Source organism: Somniosus microcephalus, unplaced genomic scaffold (assembly GCF_052327205.1).
Source record: "Somniosus microcephalus isolate GS21.2 unplaced genomic scaffold, FLI_Smic_1.0 unresolved_chr1, whole genome shotgun sequence".
NCBI lineage: Eukaryota > Metazoa > Chordata > Chondrichthyes > Squaliformes > Somniosidae > Somniosus > Somniosus microcephalus.
The window spans coordinates 111,597,808-111,619,372 of record NW_028225179.1 but is presented as its reverse complement, the minus strand read 5'-3'; the positions used below and the strand labels follow the sequence as shown (position 1 = coordinate 111,619,372).

Sequence of the window (21,565 nt, the reverse complement as noted above, 5' to 3'; positions counted from 1 at the left end):
CTCTTTCCTCCCTTCCTTCATTTCAGCCTTTCTTTCCTTTCAAACCTTTCCTTCCTTCCCTCCTACCTTCCTTTCTTTCCTTCCTTTCTTTATTTCCAACCTTACTTCCTTCCTTCATTCCCTCCCTTTCCTTCCTTCCTGTATTTGATTCATTCCTTCCCTCTTTCTTTTTTTCCTTCCATTTCTTCCTTGCTTCCTTCCTCTCTTCCTTCCTTTCTTCCTTCCTTCCCTTAATTCCTTCCTTTCCTTTCTTTATTTCCTTCCTTCCACCTTTTCATCCTTGCTTACTTACTCTGTTTCCTTGTTCCTTTCTCCCATCCATGTTTTCTTTTCTTCATTCCTTCCATCCTTCCTTCCTTTCTTTCCTTCTTTCCTTACTTTCCTTCCTTTTCTTCCTTCCTTCCTTTTTCCTTTTCTTCCTTCCTCCCCTTCTTCCTTCATTTCCCTCTTTCATTTCATTATTTCCTTCCTTCTTTTCTTCTGCCCCTCCTTCCTCCATTCCTTTCTTCCTTCCTTCCTTTCTTTATTTCCTGCCCCCCCTCCATCCTTTCTTTCCTCCCTTTCTTTATTTTCTTTCATCCTTCCTTCCATCCTTTCTTCATTCCTTTCCTTCCTTCATCATTCTTTTCTTCCTTCCTTCTTTTATTCCTTCCTTCTATACTTAATTAACTCTCTTTCCTTCCTTCATTTCTCCCATCCTTCCTTCCTTTCCTTCATTTGAAACCCTTCCTTCCCTCCTTCCTTCCATTCTTTCCTTCCTTTCATTATTTCCTTCCTTATCTCCTTCCTTCCTTCCCTTCCTTTGCTACCTTCCTTTATTTAATTCCTTCCTTCCTTCTTTTCTTCCTTTCTTCCTTTACTTCCTTGCATCCTTCCTCTCTTTCTTCCTTTCTTCCTTCCTCCCCTTCATTACTTCCTTTCCTTCCTTTCTTTATTTCCTTCCTACTTTTCTTCCTTGCTTCCTTACTTACTTTACTCTTTCCTTCCTTCCTTTCTTCCATCCATGTTTCCTTCTCTTCATTCCTTCCATCCTTCCTTCCTTTATTTCCTTCTTTACTTTTTCCTTTTCTTCCTTCCTCCTCTCCTTCCTTCATTTCCTTATTGCCTTCGTTTCTTGCTTTCATTCTTTTCTTCCTTTCCTTGCTTCCCTTTCTTCATTCCTTCCTTCCTTCCTTCCAGCCTTCCTTTGCTTCCTTCTTTCCTTTTTTCTTCCTTTCTTTGTTTCCTTCCTTTCCTTTCTTCCTTCTATTGTTCATTTTCTTCCCTTTCTTTCCTTCCTTCCTTCCTTTCCTTCTTATTTCCTTCTTGCCCTCTTGCCCTCTTTCCTTTCCTTCCTTTTATTCTATCCTTTCAATCCTTCCCTTTCTTTAGTTCCTGCCTTCCTTCCCTTCTTCCTTCCTTCCCTCCTTTGTTTCCTTCCTTTCTTCCTTCCTTTGCTCCTTTCCTTCCTTCCTTCTTTTCATCCTTCCTCCCTTTCTTTCTTTCCTTTCTTTCCATCCTTCCTTGCCCCCTTCCTTTTCTTCATCCTTCCTCTCTTTATTTCCTTACCTCCTTTATTTCTTCCTTCCTTCCTCTCTCCTTTCCTTAGTCCTTCTTCCATTCCTTTGCTTCCTTCCTTCCTATCATTCCTTTCTTTGCTTCCTTCCTTCTTTACCTTCCTTTCCTTCATTCATTCCTTCACTACTTCCATCCTTTCCTTCCTTCTTTTCTTTATTTCCTTTTTTCCTTCCATCTATTCCTTCCATAATTCCCTTCCTTTCCTTCCTTTCTTTATTTTATTCCTTCCTTCCTTCTTTTCTTCCCTACTTCCTTCTGTTCTTCCTTCCTTTCTTCCTTCATCTCTTCCTTCCGTTCTTTCTTCCTTTTCTTCCTTCATTCCTTCCTTACCTTTCTCTCTTTCCGTCCTTCCTTCTATGTATTTTTTTCTTCGTTCATTCGTTCCTTTCTTTCTTTCCTTACTTTCCTTCCTTTTCTTCCTTCCTTCCTTTTTCCTTTTCTTCCTTCCTCCCCTTCTTCCTTCATTTCCCTCTTTCATTTCATTATTTCCTTCCTTCTTTTCTTCTGCCCCTCCTTCCTCCTTTCCTTTCTTCCTTCCTTCCATTCTTTATTTCCTGCCCCCCCTCCATCCTTTCTTGCCTCCCTTTCTTTATTTTCTTTCATCCTTCCTTCCATCCTTTCTTCATTCCTTTCCTTCCTTCATCATTCTTTTCTTCCTTCCTTCTTTTATTCCTTCCTTCTATACTTAATTAACTCTCTTTCCTTCCTTCATTTCTCCCATCCTTCCTTCCTTTCCTTCATTTGAAACCCTTCCTTCCCTCCTTCCTTCCATTCTTTCCTTCCTTTCATTATTTCCTTCCTTATCTCCTTCCTTCCTTCCCTTCCTTTGCTACCTTCCTTTATTTAATTCCTTCCTTCCTTCTTTTCTTCCTTTCTTCCTTTACTTCCTTGCATCCTTCCTCTCTTTCTTCCTTTCTTCCTTCCTCCCCTTCATTACTTCCTTTCCTTCCTTTCTTTATTTCCTTCCTACTTTTCTTCCTTGCTTCCTTACTTACTTTACTCTTTCCTTCCTTCCTTTCTTCCATCCATGTTTCCTTCTCTTCATTCCTTCCATCCTTCCTTCCTTTATTTCCTTCTTTACTTTTTCCTTTTCTTCCTTCCTCCTCTCCTTCCTTCATTTCCTTATTGCCTTCGTTTCTTGCTTTCATTCTTTTCTTCCTTTCCTTGCTTCCCTTTCTTCATTCCTTCCTTCCTTCCTTCCAGCCTTCCTTTGCTTCCTTCTTTCCTTTTTTCTTCCTTTCTTTGTTTCCTTCCTTTCCTTTCTTCCTTCTATTGTTCATTTTCTTCCCTTTCTTTCCTTCCTTCCTTCCTTTCCTTCTTATTTCCTTCTTGCCCTCTTGCCCTCTTTCCTTTCCTTCCTTTTATTCTATCCTTTCAATCCTTCCCTTTCTTTAGTTCCTGCCTTCCTTCCCTTCTTCCTTCATTCCCTCCTTTGTTTCCTTCCTTTCTTCCTTCCTTTGCTCCTTTCCTTCCTTCCTTCTTTTCATCCTTCCTCCCTTTCTTTCTTTCCTTTCTTTCCATCCTTCCTTGCCCCCTTCCTTTTCTTCATCCTTCCTCTCTTTATTTCCTTACCTCCTTTATTTCTTCCTTCCTTCCTCTCTCCTTTCCTTAGTCCTTCTTCCATTCCTTTGCTTCCTTCCTTCCTATCATTCCTTTCTTTGCTTCCTTCCTTCTTTACCTTCCTTTCCTTCATTCATTCCTTCACTACTTCCATCCTTTCCTTCCTTCTTTTCTTTATTTCCTTTTTTCCTTCCATCTATTCCTCCCATCATTCCCTTCCTTTCCTTCCTTTCTTTATTTTATTCATTCCTTCCTTCTTTTCTTCCCTACTTCCTTCTGTTCTTCCTTCCTTTCTTCCTTCATCTCTTCCTTCCGTTCTTTCTTCCTTTTCTTCCTTCATTCCTTCCTTACCTTTCTCTCTTTCCGTCCTTCCTTCTATGTATTTTTTTCTTCGTTCATTCGTTCCTTTCTTTCTTTCCTTCTTTCCTTCCTTTTCTTCCTTCCTTCCTTCCTTTCCTTCTTTCCTTCCTTTTCTTCCTTCCTTCCTTTCGTCTTACTTTCATTATTTCCTTCCTTCCTGCTTTCCTTCATTTCTTCCTTCCTTCCTTCCTTCCTTCCATCCTTCCATCCGTCCTTCCTCCCTTCCTTCTATTCTTCCTTCCCTCCTTCCTTTCCATCCTTCCTATATTTATTTCATTACTTCATTCCTTCCTTTCTTCTTCCTACTTTGCTTCCTTACTTCCTTTCATTCCTTCCCTACTTATCTTCCTTCTTTTTCCTTACTTCCTACCTACCTTTTTTCCATTCTTTCTTTATTGCCTACCTTTACTTCCTACCTTCCCTCCTTCCTTCACTCATTCCTTCCTTTCCTAATTCCCTTTCTTTATTTCATTCCTTCCTCACTTACTTCCTTCCATCCTTTCTTCATTCTTTCCTTCCCTTCCTTCATTTCTTTATTTCCTTCCTTCTGTCTTTCCTCCCATCCTTCCTTCCTTGCTTTATTTTCTTGCTTCCTTTCCTTCCTTACTTATCTTCCTTCTTTTTCCTTACTTCCTACATTTTTTCCATCCTTTCTTTATTTCCTACATTTACTTCCTTCCTCCCCTCCTTCCTTCCATTCCTACTTCCCTTGCTTTATGTCATTCCTTCCTTTCTTCATTCCTTCCTTCCTTTCTTCATTCATTCCTTCCTGTCCGCCATTTCTTTATTTCCTTCCTTCCGTCTTTCCGTCCTTCATTCCTTGTTTTCTTTTCGTTCAACATTCCTTCCTTCCTTCTATTCCCCCTTCCTTCCTTCCTTACTTGACTCTCTTTCTTTCCATCCTTGATTTCTTTCCTTCCTTCCTTTCCTTCGTTTCTTCCTTTCCTTCCTTCCTTCTTTCCTTCCTTCCTTCCATTCCTCCCTTCTTTCCTATTCTTCCTCCCTTCCTTCTTTCCTCCCTTCCTTCCTTTCCTTCTTTCCTTCCTTTCCTTCCTTTTATTCCTTCCTTCTTTCCTTCCATCCTGCCTTCCTTTTCTTCCATTCTTCATTATTTCCTTCCTTTATTTAATTCCTTAGTTTAATTCCCTCCATCCTATTCTTCCTTCCTTTCTTTCCCTTTCTTTATTTCCTTCCTTCCCTCCTTCCTTCCATTCCTTTCTTCCATTATTTCTTTCCTTCCCTCTCTCCTTTCCCCCTTCCTATATTTCATTCATTCATTCCATCATTCATTCCTTCCTTCCTTCCTTAACTTGCTTTTCTTCCTTCCTTGTTTACTTTCCTTCCTTACTTCCTTCCTTTCCTACTTTCAGTCCCTTTCCTCTGTCCACCTTTTTGTACATCCGTCATTCCTACCTTCACTCCTTCCTTCCTTTCCTACTTCCTTTCAATATTTCTTATTTTCTTCCTTTTTTCTGTCCTTTCTTTATTTCCTTCCTTCAGTCCATCCCTCCCTTTCCTCCCTTCCTTTCTTTATTACATTCCTTCCTTATTTTCTTCCTTCCTTCCTTCCTCCTTTCCTTCCTTTCTTCCTCCCTTCCTTTCCTTCCATCCCTCCTTCCTTTCCTTCCTTCCTTTCTATATTTCCATCCTTTCCTCCTTCCTTTCCTTCCTTCCTTTCTGTATTTCTTTCTTCATTCCTTCCTTCCTTCTGTTTTTCCATACTTCCTTCCTTTTTCCTTACTTCCTTCCTTTCCTTCCTTCATTTATCATCTTCATTTACTTCTTTCCATTCTTCCCTTCGTCCTTTCATTATTTCCTTCCTTCCATCCTGCTTTTCTAACTTCCTATCTTCCCTCCTTCCATTCTTTTTTTCCTTCCTTCTGTTCTTCCTTCCTTATTTCTCTCCCTTTCATTCCTTCCTTCCTTCCTTCATAGAAACTTAGAAGATAGCAGCAGGAGTAGGCCATTCGGCCCCACGAGCCTGCTCCACCATTTAATGTGACCATCGCTGATCATCCAAATTCAGTACCCGATCCTTCCTTCCCTCATCCCTTTCCTTCCTTCCTTCATTTACTTTCTTCCTTCCTTCCTTCCTTCCATCCTTCCTTCCTACCTTACTTACTTTCCTCCCTTAAATTACTTCCTTCCTGCCTTCCATCTTTACTTTTCTTCCTTTCTTTACTTCCTTGTTTTCTGTGCTTCCTTTCCATCCATCCTTCCTTCCTTCATTCATTCCTTCCTTCCTTTTACTTCCTTCCTTGCTACCTTCCTTCCTTCCTTCCTTCCTTCCCTCCATCCATCCTTTCTTCCTTCCTTTTTCCCCTTCCTTCCGTACTTTGTTTCCGTATTTTTCTTCCTTTCCTTCCTTCGTTCCTACCTTCCTTCCTCCTGTCCTTCCTTCCTTTCATTCCTTAACTTCCTTTCCTTCCTTCCTTCCTTCCCCCTTCCTTTATTTCATTCCTTCCTTCAGTCCTTCCTTCTTTCCTTCCTTTCTTCCTTTCTCTTTCTTTTCTTTCTTTTCTTCCTTCCCTTCCTTTCCTCCCTTTCTTTATTTCATTCCTTCCTTCATTCCTTCAGTCCTTCCTGCTTTCCTTCCTTTCTTCCTTTCTCTCTTCCTTCCTTCTTTTCTTCCTTTCTTCCTTACTAATTTTACTCTCTTTCTTTCCTTCCTCCCTTCCTTGCTTGTTTTCTTTTCTTCATTCCTTCCTTCCATTCCTTCTTTCCTTCGTTTTCTTCCTTTGCTTCCTTCCTTCCACTCTTCCTTCTTTACTTCCTTCCTTGTTTACTTACTTTACTCTCTTTCCTGCCTTCCTCCCTTCATTTCTCCTTTCCATCCTTCCATCCTTCCTTCCTTCCTTTCCTTTCGTTGCTTTTCTTCCCTCCTTCCTTCCTTTATTTTCTTCCTTCCTTTCTTTCCTTCCTTCCTTTATTTCATTTCTTCCTTCCTTGTTTTCTTCCTTCCTTCCTTCCTCTCCTCCTTTCTTGCTTCCTTCCTTTTTTTCCTTCCTTCCTCTCTTCCTTCATTTCTGCCTCCCTTCCCTTCCTTCCTTTTATTTCCTTCCTTTGTTTATTTCCTTCCTTCCATCTTATCTTCCACCCTTCCATCCAACCATGTTTTGTTATCTTCCTTCCTTCCATCCTTCCTTCCTTTCTTTCCTTCCTTTTCTTCCATCCTCCTTCCTTCCTTTTATTTCTTTTCTTCCTTCCTTCTCTACTTCATTGCCTTCCATCCTGCCTTTCTTTCTTTTCTTCCTTTCTTCCTTGCTTTCTTTATTTCGTTCCTTTACTTCATTCCTTCCATCATTCCTTCCTTCCTTCCTCCCTTCCCTTTCTTCCTTCTGTCCCCTTTTCCACAATTTATTATTTCCCTTCATTTCCGTCCTTTCCTTCCTTCCTTCCCTCCTGCCTTCCTTTCTTTCCTTCTTTTTTTATTTCCTTCCTCCCTTCCTTTCCTTCCTTCCTTTATTTCATTCCTCCCTTCTTTTCTTTCTTCCTTCCTCCCTCTCTTCTTTCCATGCTTCCTTCATCCCTCCCTTTCCTTCCTTTCTTTCTTTCCTTCTTTTCTTCTGTCATTCCTTTCAACCATGTTTTCTTTTCTTCATTCCTTCCTTCCTTTCTTTCCTGCTTTTCTTCCTTTCCTTCCTTTACTTCCATCCTCCTTCCTTCCTTGTTTTCTTTTCTTCTTTCCTTCCTTGCCTTCTTTCCTTCCTTTAATTCCTTTTCTTCCTTCCTTCTCTACTTCCTTCCACTCCTTCCTTCCTTTTTTCTTTTCTTCCTTGCTTTCTTTATTTCCGTCCTTTACTTCTTCCTTCCATCATATCTTCCTTCCTTTCCTTCCTTCCTTTCCTTCCTTCCTTTCCTTCCTTCGTTTTCTTCCTTCCTTTCCTCCCTTCATTCCTTCCTTCCCTCACCCCTTCCTGTTCTTCCTTCCATCCTTTTTTCATTCCTTTCTTTATTTCCTTCCTTTCCTTCCTTCCTTCCTTCTATCCTTCCTATTATCCCTTTCTTTATTCCCTTCTTTCATTCCTTCCTTTCTGTCTTCCTTCCTTCCCACCTTCCTTTCTTTCTTCCTTCCTTCCCTCCTTCTAGTCTTTCTTTCCTACTTTCCTTCTATCCTTTCTTTCCTTCCCTTTCTTTATTTCCTGCCTTCATTCCTTCCTTTCATTCTTTCTTCCTTCCTTTCCTGCTTCCTTTCTTTCTTCCTTCCTTCCCTCCTTCCATCCTTCCTTCCTTCTATTCTTTCTTTCATTCCCTTTCTTTATTTCCTTCCTTTCTTTCTTCCTTCAGTCCTTACTTACTTTACTCTCTTTCCTTCGTTCCTTCCTTCCATGTTTTCTTTTCTCCATTCTTTTGTTCGTTCCTTCCTTTATCTCCTGCTTTCCTTCCTTTCCTTCCTTTTCATCCTTCCTTCCTTTATCATTGTTTTCCTTTCTTCGTTCATTCCTTCCTTTCCTTCTTTCTTTCCTTTCCTTCAATTTCTTCCATTTTCCTTCCTTCCTTTTCTTCATTCATTCCTTCCTACCTTCCTTAATTTACTTACTTCCTTTCTTTATTTCTTTCCTTCCTGCTTTTCTTCCATCCTCACTTTCTTTATTTCCTTCTTTCCATCTTTCATTTCTTCCCTCCTACCTTACTTCATTCCTTCCTTTCTATATTTCTGTCCATCCTTCTTCCCTTCTTCCTTATTCCTTCCTTCCTTCCTTTACTTCCCTCCTTCCATCCTTCCTTACATTCATCCGTTTCCTTCCTTCCTTCCATCTTTCCTTCCTGCCTTCCTCCTTACTTTCATTCCATTCTTGGCTTCCTTCCTTCCTTCCCTTCCTTTCCTTAATTCCTTCCATCCCTCCTTCCTTCATTTCCTTCCTTACATTATTTCCTTCCATCCTTCTTTTCTTCCTTCCTTCAATTCCCTTTCTTTCGTTCCTTTCATTATTTGATTCATGCCTTCTTCCCTTCCTTCCTACTTTTCTTCCTTTTATCCTTCCCTCTTTCTTTACTTACTTTACCCTCTTCCCTTTATTTCTATTCCACGTTTTTGTTTCTTCATTACTTCATTCCTTCCTTCCTTTCCTTCCATCTTTCATTCCTTTTCTTCCTTCCATCCTTTTCTTCCTTCCTTCTTCCTTTTTTCCTCATCTGCTTTCCTTCACTCATTCCTTCCTTTCCTTCTTTCATTCCTTTCCTTCCATTTCTTTCATTTTTCATTCCTTCCTTCCTTTACTTCCTTCATTTCTTTATTTCCTTCCTTTTTTCTTCCTTCCTGCCTTTCTTTATTTCCTTCCTTTCCTCCTTCCTTCCTTCCATTCTTCTTTTTCTTCCTTCTTTCCTTTATTTCTTCCTTTCTTTATTTCCTTCCTTCCTTCTATCCTTCCTTTCGTTCCCTTTCTTTAATTCCTTCCTTCCTTCCTTCCTTTCTTCGTTCCTTCCTTCCCTCCTTCCTTTCCTTCCTTCTAGCCTTTCTATCCTTTCCTTTCTTTATTTCCTTCCTTCCAGGGGGATGCGAGGGAAAACTGTTTTACACAGCGAGTGGTGATGGCCTGGAACTTGCTGCAGAGGGAAGTGATGAACGCAGAGACACTCAATGATTTCAAGGGGAGACTGGATAGGCACTTGAGGGAAATAAACTAGCAGGGCCAACAGGATAGAGCGGGGGAATGGGACTGACTGGATTGCTTTCCAGCGAGCCGGCAGGAACTCGATGGACCGAATGACCTCCTTCTGTGCCATTATGCCTCTAGGGCTGGATTTTGATACTGGACGCGTGTAGGAGGTGGGACTACAACTTTCGGGGTTGTAGTCCCGCCTCCATTGAGTTGTGGCCAACCCACGCGAAGTTCACTTGATTGACCTTGTTGAGCCCGCCCAGCAGGCTCAGCAGGCCAATTAAGGGCCACCCGGCAACAGGTGACATCACAGATTGACATGTCTTCTGTCAAGAGCTTGTAACAGATGAAATATCAGCGTTTGACAGCTCTTTGAAGCTGCCAAACACTGACAATCTGTATTCTAAATTAATCCCATCCTCTCAGGCTGATTTAGAGATCTCTCCAGAACAGTAAGCTGAATGCTGCAACTTTTGACAGCTCGCAGCTTTCTGTGCCGGTGAGATGCGGGACTCCCTAGACCTGTAGGAAGGAAGGCTGCAAAGGTAAATATAGTTAATTATACTTCTTTAAACACTTTACACACACCAAACACACTTACCTCTGCACTCATGCACCCATCACTCACCTGAACACCGGACATCTCGAACCCTCCAAGTCCTTCAGCCCGACTACCCGCCTTGCTAACTTGGCATGGTTTGGAGCCATCGGGAATGCCACACTTCAGGAATAAAAATAGGGATTAGGCTAAAAACTGCCTGTTAACTATCTGTTAACAGGTAGTTAATTGGCACTAATCCCCTTCCCGACTCGGGGTGGCGGCTCCCAGCACAGGTCGGGTATCCGCCTCCTTTGAAACTGGCCTGGAGGCAGGTTGGAGGCAGGATGGGTATCGTGCCCCATGATTTCGAGATTTTAACCCCACACACGCCTCCAACCCCACCTCCACGGCCCAATGAAAATCCTGCCCATATGACTCTAAGAGCAGAGGAGTTCTCCCCTGTGTCCTGGCCATTGATTAATCCCTCAATCAATATAACAAAAAAAGATTATCGGGTCATTATCACATTGCTGTTTGGGGGAGCTTGCTGTGCACCAATTGGCTGCTGGGTTTCCTACATTTCACAGTGACTGCACTCCAAAAGTAATTCATTGACTATAAAGCGTTTTGAGATGTGAAAGGCACGCGATATAAATGCAAGTCTTTCTTTCTTTAAAGGTCCCCCAGGATGCCGATCTTTTTATTGAAAGGACCCTTGGAACTTGATCTGTATATTCAAAGGAACCGAATAATCAGATGTGTAATTATAGACCACCCGCCCTCACCCCCCGAACCCAATCTAGGTATTTAAAGCATCCCTGGAACCCGATCTGAGTGTTTAAAATAACAACAGCAAAAGCTGGAAAATCTCAGCAGGCCAGGCAACATCCGTGGAGAGAAATTGGAGTCAATGTTTCGGGTCAAAACCCTTTATCAAGACTAAAGATGCACAGGGAATGAAATAGATTAAGAGGCTGGGCGGGGAGAGAACAAAAAGGAAGAAGAGACATTAAGAGGTATTCAAAACGAGACGAGATGGTGATAGGACTAGTGGAGACTAAAGACGGCTCTAGATTAGGTGTGAAATGCGCTGGCAGAATGGGAGACAGCTGCCATGTGGGAGAGAGAAAAAAAAGGAAAGGGAGTGGGGGGGAAAGGCCAAAACAAAGGTGTGGATGAAAAATCTAAGTAAAAATGTAATAGGGGCCGAGGTTATGATCTGAAATTGTTGAACTCGATATTGAGTCCGGAAGGCTGTAAAGTGCCTAATCGGAAGATGAGGTGCTGATCCTCAAGTTTACGTTGTGCTTCCGTGGAACAATGCAAGAGGCCAAGGACGGTGAGGTCCGAGTGGGAATGGGGCGGTGAATTAAAATGACAGGCGACCGGAAGCTCGGGGTCACCCTTATGGACTGAACAGAGGTGTTCCGCAAAGCTGTCACCCAATCTGCGTTTGGTCTCCCCAATGTAGAGCAGACCGCCGCATCGTGAGCAGCGAATACAGTATACTAGATTGCAAGAAGTACAAGTAAATCGCTGTTTCACCTGGAAGGGGTGTTTGGGGCCCTGGACAGTGGGAAGTGGGGAAGTATAAGGGCAGGTGCTATACCGCCTGCACTTGCACAGGCAGGTGCCAGGCGAAGGGGAAGTGGTGCTGGGGGTGATAGAGGAGTGGACTAGGGTGTCTCGGAGGGAGCGGTCCCTATGGAATGCTGAAAGGGGAGGGGGGGGAAGATGTGTTTGCTGGTGGGATCACTTTGGAGGAGGCGGAAATGGCGGAGGATGATCCGTTGAATGTGAAAGCTGGTGGTGTGAAAGGTGAGGACAAGGGGAACCCTATCGTAGTTCCTTGATAGGGTTCCCCTTTCCTTCTTTTCTTTATTTCCTTCCCTCTGTCCTTTCCTTCCTTCCTTTCATTATTTTCTTCCTTCCTTTCTTCTTTTCTTCCCTCCTTCCTTCCATCCTTCCTTCCTTTCCTTCCTTCCTTTCCTTTCTTCACTTTCTTTATTTCATTAATTCCTTCCTTCCTTCCTACCTCCTTCCTTCCCTTTTTCCTCATTTTCTTTCCTTTGCTCATTCATTACTTTCCTTCTTTCTTTCCTTTCCTTCCATTTCTTCAATTTTTCATTCCTTCCTTCCTTTACTTCCTTCATTTCTTCATTTCCGTCCTTCCTTTTTTTCTTCCGTCCGGCCTTTCTGAATTACCTTCCATCCCTCCTTCCTTCCTTCCTTCCATCCTTCTTTTTCTTTTTGCTTTCCTTTTTTCCTTCATTTATTTATTTCCTTCCTTTGCTTCCTTCCTTCCTTCTATCATTCCTTTCCTTCCTTTACTTTATTTCCTTCCATCCTTCCATCCTTCCTTCCTTTCCTTCCTTCTTCATTCCTTCCTTCCCTCCTTCCTTTCCTACCTTCCTTCTATCCTTTCTTTCCTTTCCTTTCATTATTTCCTGCCTTCCTTCCTTCCTTCTTTCCTTCCTTTTCTTCCTTCCTTCCTTTCCTCCTTTTTCCTCTTTACTTCCATCCTTGATTTCTTCGTGCCTTCCTTCCTTCCTTTCCTTCCTTTCTTTGCTTCCTTCCTTCCTTTTCTTCCTGTTCTTCCTTCCTTCATTGGCTCCTTCATTTCCTTCCTTCCTTTCCTTATTTCTTTCCTCCTTTTCATCCGTCCTCCCTTCATTCCTTCCTTATTCCTCCTTTCCTTCCTTTTCTTCCTTCCTTTCTTACCTTCCTCCTTTTCCATCTTTCCTTCCTTCCTTCTTTTCCTCCTGCCTTCTTTCCTTCGTTTCCTTCCTTCCTTTGCTTCCTTCCTTTTCTCCCTTTGCTTCATTCCTTCCTTTCCTTCCTTCCTTCCCTCATTCCCTTCCTTTCCTTCCTTTCTTTATTTCATTCATTCCTCCCCCATTTCTTTCCTGCTTTCCTTCCTTTAATTCGTTTTCTTCCTTCTTTCATTTTCTTCCTTTTCTTCCTTCCTTTATATTCATTGTTTTCTTTTCTTCATTCAATCCTTCCTTTCCTTCCTTCCTTCCTTCCTTCCTTCCTTCCTTTACTTTCATCCTTTATTATTTCCTTCCTTATTTTCTTCCTACCATCCTTCCTTCCTCCCCTGCTTCCTTTCCTTCCTTCCTTCATTCATTTGCTCCTTTCCTTCATTCCTTCATTTTCTTCCTTCCTTCCTTCCTTCCATCCTTCCTTCCTACCTTCCGTCCTTCCTTCCTTCCTTTCTTTATTTCTTTTTTCCTTCTTATCTTCCTTTATCATTCCCGTCCTTTCCTTCCCTCTTTATTTAATTCATTCCTTCCTTTTTTCTTCCTTCCTTCCTCTCTCCCTTCCTTTCATCGTTCCTACCTTTTCTTCTTTCATTCCTTACTTACATTACTCTCTTTCCTTTGTTCCCACATTCCATGTTTTCTTTTCTTCGTTCCTTCTGTCCTTTATTTCCTTTTTTCCTTTCCTTCCTTCATTCGTTCCTTCCTTTACTTACTTCTGTTCTTTATTTCCTTCCTTCTTCCTTGTCTGCCTTCCTTCCTCCCTCCCCTGCTTCCTTTGCTTCATTCCTCATTCTTTTCTTCCTTCCTTCTTTTCTTCCTTCTTTTCTTCCTTACTTTATTATATTTCCTCCCTTCCTCCATTTGTCCATTCATTCCTTTCCTTCCTTTCTTTCCTTCGCTCATTCCTTCCTTTCATTCCACCCTTTCTTTATTTCCTTAATTCCTTATTTCCTCCCTTCCTTCCCTCCCTTTCCTTCCTTCCATTATTTGATTCCTTCCTTCCTTCTTTTCTTCCTTACTTCCTGTTCTTCCATGCTTTCTTACTCTCTTCCTTCCTTTCTTCCTTCCTCCCCTTCATTCCTTCCTTTCTTTACTTCCTTCCTTCCTTCTTTTCATCCTTGCTTCATTCCTTCCTTTCTTTCTGCCATCCATGTTTCCTTTTCTTCATTCCTTCCATCCTTCCTTCCTTTCTTTCCTTCTTTCCGAATTTTCTTCCTTTACTTCCTTCCTTTTTTCTTTTCTTCCTTCCTCCCCTCCTTACTTCATTTCCTTCTTTACATTCTTTCTTTTCTTCCTTTCTTCTTTGCTTTCATTATTTCCTTCCTTTACTTCCTTCCTTCCTTTCTTCTGTCCTTCCTTCATTCCTTCTTTCCTCCCTTTATTTCCTGCCCTCCCTCCATCCTTTCCTTCCTCCCTTTCTTTATTTTCTTCCTTCCATCCTTCCTTTCTTCCTTGCTTCCGTCCTTCCTTCTGTACTTTCTTTTCTTCCTTCTTTCCTACCTATGTTTCCTTTGTCATTCTTTACTTCCTTCCTTATTTTCTTCCTTCCTTCCTTATTTACTTTACTCTCTTTTCTTCCTTCCTTCATTTCTCCCATCCTTCCTTCCTTTCCTTCCTTTGAAACCTTTCCTTCCTACCTTCCCTCCTTTCTTTCTTTCCTTCCTTTAGTTATTTCCTTCCTTATCTCCTTCCTACCTTCCCTTCCTTTGCTACCTTCCTTTATTTCAGTCCTTTCTTCCTTGCTTCTTTTTTCCTTCCATCCTTTTATTCATTGCATCCTTCCTCTCTTTCTTTATTTCCTTTCTTTCCATCCTTCCTTCCCTCCTTCCTTTTCTTAATCCTTCCTCTCATTATTTCCTTACTTCCTTCTTTTCATCCTTCCTTCCTCCCTTACTTCCTTAGTCCTTCTTCCCCTCCTTTTCTTCCATCCTTCCTGCCTTCCTTCCTATTGTTCCTTTCTTTGCTTCCTTCCTTCTTTTCCAACCTTTCCTTCAATCATTCCATCCCTCCTTCCTTTCCTTCCTTCTTTTCATTATTTCTGTACTTCCATCCATCTATTCCTTCCATCATTGCCTTCCCTTCCTTCCTTTCTTTACTTTATTCATTCATTCCTTCCCTCTTTTCTTCCTTTCTTCCTTCTGTTCTTCCTTCCTTTCTTCCTTCCTTTCTTCCTTCCTTTCTTTCTTCCATCGTCTCTTCCTTCCTTTCTTTCTTCCATCCTTCTCATCCTTCATTCCTTACTTAACTTTCTCTCTTTCCGTCCTTCCTTCCATGTTTCTTTTCTTCGTTCATTCCTTCCTTCCTTCCTTCCTTTCCTTGCTTCCTTCCTTTCCTTCCTTTTCTTCCTTCTTTCTTCCTTTCTTTATGTCCTTCCTTCTTCATTCCTTCCTTCATTCCTTCCTTCCTTCCTTTCTTCCTTCTTTCCTTCCTTCTATTCTTCTGTCCCTTCTTCCTTTCCAATCTTCCTATATTTATTTAATTACTTCATTCCTTCCTTTCTTCTTCCTTCCTTTGCTTCCTTACTTCATTTCTTTCCTTACTTATCTTCCTTCTTTTTCCTTACTTCCTTCCTACCTTTTTTCCATCCTTTCTTTATTTCCTACCTTTACTTCCTACCTCCACCCCTTCCTTCCTTTCCTACTTCCCTTTCTTTATTTCATTCCTTCCTTCCTTACTTCCTCCCTTCCTTTCTTCATTCATCCTTCCTTTCCTTCATTTCGTTATTTCCTTCTTTCCGTCTTTCCTCCCATCCTTCCTTCCTTGATTTCTTTTCTTTCTACCTTCCTTCCTTTGCTTCCTTCCTTTCTTTCCTTACTTATCTTCCTTCTTTTTCCTTACTTCCTACATTTTTTCCATCATTTCTTTATTATCTACCTTTACTTCCTTCCTCCCCTCCTACCTTCCCTCCTTCCTTCCATTCCTACATCCCTTGCTTTATTTCATTCCTTCCTTCCTTTCTTCATTCATTCCTTCCTTTCTTCATTCATTTCTTCCTTTCCTCCATTTCTTTATTTCCTGCCTTCCATCTTTCCTTCCTTCATTCATTCCTTGTTTTCCTTTCATTCTTCCTTCCTTCCTTCCTTCATTCCTTGTTTTCCTTTCCTTCATTTCTTCCTTTCCTTCCTTTCCTTCCTTCTTTCCTTCCATCCTTCCATTCCTTCCATCTTCCTTTTCTTCCTTCCTTTCCTTCTTTCCTTCCATTCCTTCCTTTTATTCCTGCCTTCTTTCCTTCCACCCTTCCTTTTCGTCCATCCTTCATTATATCCTTCCTTCATTTTTTTCCTTCCTTTAGTTCCTTCCTTCCTATTCTTCCTTCCTTTCTTTCCCTTTTTTTATTTCCTTCCTTCCCTCCTTCCTTCCATTCCTTCCTTCTTTTCTTTAATTACTTCCTTCCTTCCTTCCTTTCTTTATTTCCTATGTTCCTTCCCTCCTTCCTTTCCTTCCTTCCTTTCTGTATTTCCATCGTTCCTTTCTTCCTTGGATTCCTACCTTTCCCTCCACACGTCCTTCATTCCGTCCTTCCCTTCTTTATTTTATTCCTCCCTTCCTTCATTTCTTATTTCCTTCCTCCCTTCCTTTCTTCCTTCCTTGCTTCCTTGCATCCTCTTTTCTTTCCTTTCTTCCATCCTTCCTTCATTCCATTCTTCCTTACTTCCTTAACTCTCTTTTCTGCCTTCCTTCCTTGTTGTCTTTACTTCCTTCCTTTCCTACTTTCCTTCCATCCGTCCATCAGTTCATCCTTCCCTCCATCCATACGCCCATCCTTCCTTCAAGCCTTCCTTCACTCATTCCTTCCTTTCCTTCCTTTCCTAATTCCTTTCGTTATTTCCTTCCTTCCTTTCTTCTTCTCTTCTTTCATTCCTTCCTTTCCTACCATCCTTCCTTCCTTCCGTCCTTCTTTTCCTTCCTTCCTTTACTTCATTCCTTCCTACCTGCTTTACTTCCTTCCATCCTTCCTTCCTCCCTTCCTATACTTCCATCGCTTCTTCCTTCCTTCCTCACTATGTTTATTTCATTCCTTCCTCCTTATCTGCCTCCTTTTCTTCCTTCCTTCCTCACTTCCTTCCTGCCTTCCTTCCTTCTTTTCTTCCATCCTTCCTTCCTATCCTTCCTTTCGTTCCTCCCGATATTTATGTAATTCCTTCCTTCTTTTCTTCCATCCTTCCTTCATTTCCTTCTTTCAGTCCCTTTCCTCCACCCACCCGTTTTCACATCCATCCCTCCTACCTTCACTCGTTCTTTCCTGTCCTTCCTTTCCTACTTCCTTTCAATATTTCCTTCCTTCCTTTTTTCCATCCTTTCTTTATTTCATTCATTCATTACATCCCCCCTTTTCCTCCCTTCCTTTCTTTATTACATTCCTTCTTTATTTTGCCATCCTTCCTTGCTTCCTCCTTTTCTTCCTCCCTCCCTCCCTTCCTTTCCTTCCATTCCTCCTTCCTTTCCTTCATTTCGTTATTTCCTTCCTTCCGTCTTTCCTCCCATCCTTCCTTCCTTGCTTTCTTTTATTTCTACCTTCCTTCCTTTGCTTCCTTTCTTTCCTTCCTTACTTATCTTCCTTCTTTTTCCTTACTTCCTTCCTACATTTTTCCATCAATCCTTTATTTTCTACCTTTACTGCCTTCCTCTACTCCTTCCTCCCCTACTTCCTTCCCTTCTTCCTTCCATTCCTACTTCCCTTGCTTTATTTCATTCATTCCTTCCTTTCTTCGTTCCTTCCTTCCTTTCTTCATTCATTTCTTCCTTTCCTCCATTCCTTTATTTCCATCTCTCCTTCCTTCCTTCCTTTATTCCTTGTTTTCTTTTCATTCTTTCTTCCTTCCTTCCTTCCTTTCTTCCTTCCTTCCTTCCTTGATTTCTATTCGTTCATCATTCCTTCCTTCCTTCTATTCCACCTTCCTTCCTTTTACTTTCTTTCCTTCCTTGTTTTCTTTTCTTCCTAACTTCCTTTCCTTCGTTTCTTCCTTTCCTTCCATTCCTTCCTTCCTTCCTTCCTTCCTTCCATTCCTTCCATCTTTCCTTTTCTTCCTTCCTTTCTTCCTTCCCTTCCTTCCTTTTATTCCTTCCTTCTTTCCTTCCATCCTTCCTTCCTTCCTTCATTTTATTCCATCCTTCATTATTTACTTCCATTATTTTTTCCTTCCTTTAGTTCCTTCCTTCCTATTCTTCTTTTCTTTCCCTTTCTTTATTTCCTTCCTTCCCTCTTTCCTTCCATTCCTTCCTTCCGTTCTTTAATTACTTACTTCCCTCCTTCCTTTCTTTATTTCCTATGTTCCTTCCCTCCTTCCTTTCTCTATTTCCAATGTGTCTTCCGTCCTTCCTTTCCTTCATCCTTTCTCTATTTGCTTCGTTCCTTCCTTCCTTGCTTCCTTCCTTTCCCTCCACCCTTCCTTCCTCCCCTCCTTCCCTTCTTTATTTTATTCCTCCCTTCCTTCGTTTTTTCCTTCCTTCCTTCCTTCATTCCTCCCTTCCTTCCTTGCTTCCTTGCGTCCTCTGTTCTTTCCTTTCTTCCATCTTTCATTCATTCCATTCTTCCTTACTTCCTTAACTCTTAATTCAGCCTCCCTTCCTTGTTTTCTTTACTTCCTTCTGCCCATCCTTCCTTCAAGCCTTCCTTCATTCATTCCTTCCTTTCCTTCCTTTCCTAATTCCTATCGTTATTTCCTTCCTTTCTTCTTCTCTTCTTTCATTCCTTCCTTCCTTTCCTACCATCCTTCCTTCCTTCCCTCCTTCCTTTCCTTCCTTCCTTTCTTTACTTCATTCCTTCCTTCCTACCTGCTTTACTTCCTTCCTTCCTTCCTTCCTCCCTTCCTATACTTCCTTCCCTTCTTCCTTTCCTTCCTCCCTATATTTATTTCATTCCTTCCTTCTTTTCTGCCTTCTTTTCTTCTGTTCTTCCTCACTTCCTTCCCTCCTTCCTTCCCTCCTTCCTATCCGTCCTTTCAATCCTCCATATATTTATTTAATTCCTTCCTTCTTTTCTTCCGTCCTTCCTTCATTTCCTACTTTCAGTCCCTTTCCTCCATCCACCCATTTTCTCATCTGTCCTTCCTACCTTCACTCCTTGCTTCCTGTCCTTCCTTTCCTACTTCCTTTCAATATTTTCTTCCTTCCTTCCTTTTTTCCATCCTTTCTTTATTTCATTCCTTCATTCGATCCCTCCTTTTCCTCCCTTCCTTTCTTTATTACATTCCTGCATTATATTCTTCCTTCCATCCTTCCTTCCTTCCTTCCTTTTTCCCTTCCTTCCTTTATTCCTCCCTTCCTTTTCTTCCATTCTTCTTTCCTTTCCTTCATTTTGATATTTCCTTCCTTCCATCTTTCCTCCCATCCTTCCTTACTTTCTTTTCTTTCTACCTTCCTTCCTTTGCTTTCTTCCTTTCTTTCCTTGCTTTCTTATTTCCTTCATTTTCCTTACTTCCTTCCTACATTTTTTCCATCATTTCTTTATTTTCTACCTTTACTGCCTTCCTCTACTCCTTCCTTTCCTCCTTCCTTCCATTCCTACTTCCCTTTCTTTATTTCATTCCATCCTTTCTTCGTTCCTTCCTTCCTTTCTTCATAATTTCTTCCTTTCCTCCATTTCTTTATTTCCTGCCTTCCATCTTTGCTTCCTTCCTTCCTTCATTCCTTCTTTTCTTTTCATTCTTTCTTCCTTCCTTCCTTTCTTCCTTCCTTCCATCCTTGTTTTCTATTCGTTCATCATTCCTTCCTTCCTTCCTTCTATTCCACCTTCCCTCCTTACTTTACTTTCTCTCCTTCCTTGTTTTCTTTTCTTCCTAACTTCCTTTCCTTCGTTTCTTCCTTTCCTTCCTTACCTTCCTTCCTTTCTTCCTGCTTTCCTTCCTTCCTTCCATTCCTTCCATCTTTCCTTTCCTTCCTTTCCTTCTGTCCTTCCATTCCTTCCTTTTATTCCTTCCTTCTTTCCTTCCATCTTTCCTTCCTTGCTTCATTTTCTTCCATCCCTCATTATTTCCTTCCTTTATCTTTTTTCCTTCCTTTAGTTCCTTCCTTCCTATTCCTCCTTTCCTTCTTTCCCTTTCTTTATTTCCTTCCTTCCTTCCATTCCTTCCTTCCTTTCTTTAATTACTTCCTTCCCTCCTTCCTTTCTTTATTTCCTATGTTCCTTCCCTCCTTCCTTTCCTTCCTTCCTTTCTGTATTTCCATCGTTCCTTCCTTCCTTCCTTTCCCTCCACCCTTCCTTCCCTCCTTCCCATCTTTATTTTATTCCTCCCTACCTTAATTTCTTCCTTCCTTCCTTCATTCCTTCCTACCGTGCTTCCTTGCAGCCTCTCTCCTTTCCTTTCTTCCATCCTTCCTTCATTCCATTCTTCCTTACTTCCTTAACTCTTATTTCAGCCTCCCATCCTTGTTGTCTTTACTTCCTTCCTTTCCTACTTTCCTTCCATCCGTCCATCCTTCCCTCCATCCATCTGCCCATCCATCCTTCAAGCCTTCCTTCACTCATTCCTTCCTTTCCTTCCTTTCCTAATTCCTTTTGTTATTTCCTTCCTTTCTTCTTCTCTTCTTTCATTCCTTCCTTCCTTTCCTTCCATCCTTCCTTCCTCCCTTCCTATACTTCCTTCCCTTGTTCCTTTCCTTCCTCCCTATATTTATTTCATTCCTTCCTTCTTTTCTGCCTTCTTTTCTTCCTTCCTTCCTCACTTCCTTTCCTTTTACTACCTTCCTTCCGTCCTTCCATCCTTCCTTCCTATCCTTCCTTTCGTTCCTCCCTATATTTATTTAATTCCTTCCTTCTTTTCTTCCGTCCTTCCTTCATTTCCTACTTTAAGTACCTTTCCTCCATCCACCTGTTTTCACATCCGTCCTTCCTACCTTCACTCCTTCTTTCCTATCCTTCCTTTCCTACTTCCTTTCAATATTTCCTTCCTTCCTTCCTTTTTTCCATCCTTTCTTTATTTCATTCCTTCATTCCATCCCTCCTTTTCCTCCCTTCCTTTCTTTATTACATTCCTTCTTTATTTTCTTCCTTACTTCCTTCCTTCCTTACTTCCTTCCTCCCTTCCTTCCTTTATTCTGCCCTTCCTTTCATTCCATTCCTCCTTCCTTTCCTTCCTTTCTATATGTCCATCCATCCTTTCCTCCTTCCTTTCCTTCCTTCCTTTCTGTATTTCCTTCTTCATTCCTTCCTTCTATATTTTCTTCCTTCCTTAGCTCCTTCCTTCCTTCCTTCCATCCTTCCTTCCTTCTGTTTTTCCATCCTTCCTCCCTTTCATTCCTTCCTTCCTTCATAGAAACATAGAAGATAGCAGCAGGAGTAGGCCATTCGGCACCTCGAGCCTGCTCCACCATTTAATGTGATCATCGCTGATCATCCAAATTCAGTACCCAATCCTTCCTTCCCTCCTTCCTTTCCTTCCTTCCGTCCTTCCTTCCTACCTTACTTACTTTCCTCCCTTTAATTCCTTTCTTCCTTCCTGCCTTCCCACTTTTCTTTTCTTCCTTTCTTTGCTTCCTTGTATTCTTTTCTTCCTTTCATTCCTTCATTCCTTCCTTCCTACCTTCATTCCTTCCCTCCTTCCTTTCCTTTCCTTCATTCCTTGCTTCCTTCCTTCCCTCCGTCCATCTTTTCTTCCTTCCTTTTTCCCCTTTCCTTCCTTCCTTTCTTTGCTTCCCTGTTATATTTTCGTCCTTTCCTTCCATCCTATGTTCCTTCTGTACTTCCTTCCTTTCCTTCCTTAACTTCCTTTTCTTCCTGTCTTCCTTCCCCCTTCCTTTTTTCTTTCTTTTCTTTATTTCCTTCCTTCAGGCCTTCCTTCTTTCCTTCCTTTCTTCCTTCCCCTCTTCCTTCCTTCATTTCTTCCTGCCTTCCTTACTAATATTACTCTCTTTCCTTCCTCCCTTCCTTTATGTTTTCTTTTCTTCGTTCATTCCTTCCGTTCCTTCTTTCCTTCATTTCCTTCCTTTGCTTCCTTCCTTCCGCTCTTCATTCTTTTTTTCATTCCTTCATTTCTTCCTTCCTTCCTTACTTACTTTACTCTCTTTCCTGTCTTCCTTCCTTCATTTCTCCCTTCCTTCCTTCCATCCTTCCATCCTTCCTTTCTGTTCCTTCCTTTCCTTCCCTCCTTCCTTTATTTCCTTCCTTCCTTCCTCTCCTGCTTCCTTGCTTCCTTCCTTTTTTCCTCTCTTCCTTAATTGTGCCTTCTTTCCCTTCCTTC

At 41.5% G+C, this 21,565-nt stretch overlaps 1 protein-coding gene and 1 pseudogene across 1 annotated transcript in view; one reads left to right on the top strand and one right to left on the bottom strand.

Moving 5' to 3' along the window:
- The window catches only part of LOC147095707 (complement C4-like), a 450,539-nt gene that overhangs the window by 258,648 nt on the left and 170,326 nt on the right, over positions 1 to 21,565 (top strand). The window lies entirely within an intron of this gene.
- Positions 545 to 20,614, bottom strand: LOC147095708 (uncharacterized; annotated as a pseudogene).